The 3,705-nt window shown below is 34.2% G+C and overlaps 1 long non-coding RNA gene across 1 annotated transcript; it reads left to right on the plus strand.

The window, feature by feature from the left end:
- The first annotated feature begins 1,885 nt into the window (after window positions 1–1,885).
- LOC121526214 lies at window positions 1,886–2,897 on the plus strand. Its single transcript, XR_005993296.1, has 4 exons — window positions 1,886–1,984; window positions 2,114–2,181; window positions 2,271–2,330; window positions 2,427–2,897. It is a non-coding gene; the product is annotated as an uncharacterized LOC121526214 (long non-coding RNA).
- Window positions 2,898–3,705: the final 808 nt, after the last annotated feature.

The following is a 3,705-nucleotide window of genomic DNA, read 5'->3' on the forward strand; positions in this document are numbered from 1 at the left end:
CAGATCTATTTTTGTCAGTCTTAGACATTACAGATCTATTTTTGTCAGTTTTAGTCGTCACAGATCTATTTTTGTCAGTTTTAGACATCACAGATCTATTTTTGTCAGTTTTAGTCGTCACAGATCTATTTTTGTCAGTTTTAGACATCACAGATCTATTTTTGTCAGTTTTAGACATCACAGATCTATTTTTGTCAGTTTTAGACATCACAGATCTATTTTTGTCAGTTTTAGTCGTCACAGATCTATTTTTGTCAGTTTTAGTCGTCACAGATCTATTTTTGTCAGTTTTAGTCGTCACAGATCTATTTTTGACAGTTTTAGTCATCACAGATCTATTTTTGTCAGTTTTAGTTGTCACAGATCTATTTTTTTCAGTTTTAGACATCACAGATCTATTTTTGTCAGTTTTAGACATCACAGATCTATTTTTGTCAGTTTTAGTCGTCACAGATCTATTTTTGTCAGTTTTAGTCGTCACAGATCTATTTTTGTCAGTTTTAGTCATCACAGATCTATTTTTGTCAGTTTTAGTCATCACAGATCTATTTTTGTCAGTTTTAGACATCACAGATCTATTTTTGTCAGTTTTAGTCGTCACAGATCTATTTTTGTCAGTTTTAGACATTACAGATCTATTTTTGTCAGTTTTAGACGTTACAGATCTATTTTTGTCAGTTTTAGTCATCACAGATCTATTTTTGTCAGTTTTAGTCGTCACAGATCTATTTTTGTCAGTTTTAGTCATCACAGATCTATTTTTGTTAGTTTTAGTCATCACAGATCTATTTTTGTCAGTTTTAGACATTACAGATCTATTTTTGTCAGTTTTAGACATTACAGATCTATTTTTGTCAGTTTTAGTCATCACAGATCTATTTTTGTCAGTTTTAGTCATCACAGATCTATTTTTGTCAGTTTTAGACATCACAGATCTATTTTTGTCAGTCTTAGACATTACAGATCTATTTTTGTCAGTTTTAGTCGTCACAGATCTATTTTTGTCAGTTTTAGACATCACAGATCTATTTTTGTCAGTTTTAGTCGTCACAGATCTATTTTTGTCAGTTTTAGACATCACAGATCTATTTTTGTCAGTTTTAGTCGTCACAGATCTATTTTTGTCAGTTTTAGTCGTCACAGATCTATTTTTGTCAGTTTTAGACATCACAGATCTATTTTTGTCAGTTTTAGTCATCACAGATCTATTTTTGTCAGTTTTAGACATCACAGATCTATTTTTGTCAGTTTTAGTCATCACAGATCTATTTTTGTCAGTTTTAGACATCACAGATCTATTTTTGTCAGTTTTAGACATCACAGATCTATTTTTGTCAGTTTTAGTCATCACAGATCTATTTTTGTCAGTTTTAGTCGTCACAGATCTATTTTTGACAGTTTTAGTCATCACAGATCTATTTTTGTCAGTTTTAGTTGTCACAGATCTATTTTTTTCAGTTTTAGACATCACAGATCTATTTTTGTCAGTTTTAGACATCACAGATCTATTTTTGTCAGTTTTAGTCGTCACAGATCTATTTTTGTCAGTTTTAGTCGTCACAGATCTATTTTTGTCAGTTTTAGACATCACAGATCTATTTTTGTCAGTTTTAGTCATCACAGATCTATTTTTGTCAGTTTTAGTCATCACAGATCTATTTTTGTCAGTTTTAGTCGTCACAGATCTATTTTTGTCAGTTTTAGACATCACAGATCTATTTTTGTCAGTTTTAGTTGTCACAGATCTATTTTTGTCAGTTTTAGTCATCACAGATCTATTTTTGTCAGTTTTAGTCGTCACAGATCTATTTTTGTCAGTTTTAATGTGAAAGGGTAACAGGAAGTAAAGCACTGGGACCCAGAAAAGGAGGCAGAGTCTATAATTAGAGGCTGAAGCTCACCTTGGTCTCTCTTCCTGCATTCAGACCTGAGCACACCTGAGTGAGCAACTAAGGCCAGCCTTTGTCTGTCTGCCCTTGATTTGGTAGGCTCAATTTTGTTTTAAAAGTATGTTTTAAATCATGATCTAAATGCTGAAATTGTTGCCTCATGAAAGATATCTTTTAAACTATAATGCTTAATTAAATAAAGCTTTGTAAAACATTTTTATCAGGTTTTCCATGTTTGGTGAGGGACATCCTCTTGCGAGTGATTGCTTAGGCTAATCAGCCAAGAAAGAAGGTATTTAGTAGCAGATACAACATATTTCAGTCCAATTCTAGTATCAGTCGCTTTTGATCAAAAAATAACAATCTCTTTTAACCTAATAGATTCCAGCCACCTGCCTGGCAGCAACTAGTGTGGGGGGAACTATAACCCAGTTTTTCAAGGTATATGTACATTTTAAAATGCAGATGTTGTGCAGATATTTATTGTAAAAGCCTTTTCTTGTATTTTAAAATGTTTGTTTGTTTTACTTTGTACAGACATTACCAGAGGAGCCAATCACTGTTTTTCCCAAACTGGTTTTAGTTTGTTGTGCCTTAGTTTTAGATTGGGCCTTTTTTAGTACATTTTCTGCTGGACTTATTGCTGTGTTGGGGGAGAAGGCCTAAGAGCAGCCATTTTGCATGTGTGTGTTTTATTGAGTGTTGTGAACCATTGTGATCTGTTGTGGGCAAATTCCACAACTCTTATTTGGCTTCAATTATTTGTAGTGGAAATCTCTCATTATTTGCATTTCTTTGCTAGTTCTTTTGGTGTGTACAATCGTGCTTTAAGCTTTAAACCTCTCCCTCCCACTGCAGACTGGTCCAATGGTGAATGTTTATCCGACTATGTGTTATATACAATACCAGACTTAAAGGGCAAGTCAACTCATCTACCTCTTGTATAAAATAATGTTGTAAATACCTAGTCTTACAGAATCTTATTAAAATCTGTTGTATTTTCCTTAATTTCAGTCTTTTGTTCTGATTGATTCAAGGGTTTTTGTGTGTTGAACAGCCTCACTTGGTCACATTTGTCATCACAGATCTATTTTTGTCAGTTTTAGTCGTCACAGATCTATTTTTGTCAGTTTTAGTCGTCACAGATCTATTTTTGTTACTTTTAGTCATCACAGCAGTACACTGAGCTGTGAGCTGGACTGTTGTGGACCTGGAGAGGACTGTGATTGTCTCTGGGAGATCTGGAAGTCCTCCACTCCTCTGTCTCTCCCTTAATTTTTCTGGGCTGTTTGTTAGGAGACGGCTGTGTTGGAGCCTCTGAAGGTCCTGAAGTCTGTAGGAGTGGACATCTGTGAAGGAGATGGACTTCTTCCTCTTTTTCTTATCTGTCAGTCATTCTTTTGGAGACCAGCCTCATCAGCATGCATCCAAACTAAACAAATCAAATCATTTTTTAATGTGTTAATGGTAATAACTTACATTTATGTGCAAAACACAGAAATCAGGGCTGGAAAGTGACTAATTACATTCACTCATGTTATTGTATTTGAGTAGCTTTTTGTGTACCTGTACTTTTTTGAGTGCTTTTCAAAATCACTACTTTTACTAAAGTACATTTTAAGAGAAGTATTGTACCTCACTACATTTTAAAACACACTGAGTACTGAGTTAAAAAATAACAATAAAAGCCAAAACGAGGAGATTCTAGCTTTCAGCCAACAAGAAAATGTCCAGAAGTTTGACTTTCACAGCACATGACAGCCAGCAGAGAGAGAATGAGTCCACATTTCATCCTAAAACAGCTGCTGCATTCAGA

The sequence above is a fragment of the Cheilinus undulatus genome, linkage group 2 (assembly GCF_018320785.1).
Source record: "Cheilinus undulatus linkage group 2, ASM1832078v1, whole genome shotgun sequence".
NCBI classification, from domain to species: domain Eukaryota; kingdom Metazoa; phylum Chordata; class Actinopteri; order Labriformes; family Labridae; genus Cheilinus; species Cheilinus undulatus.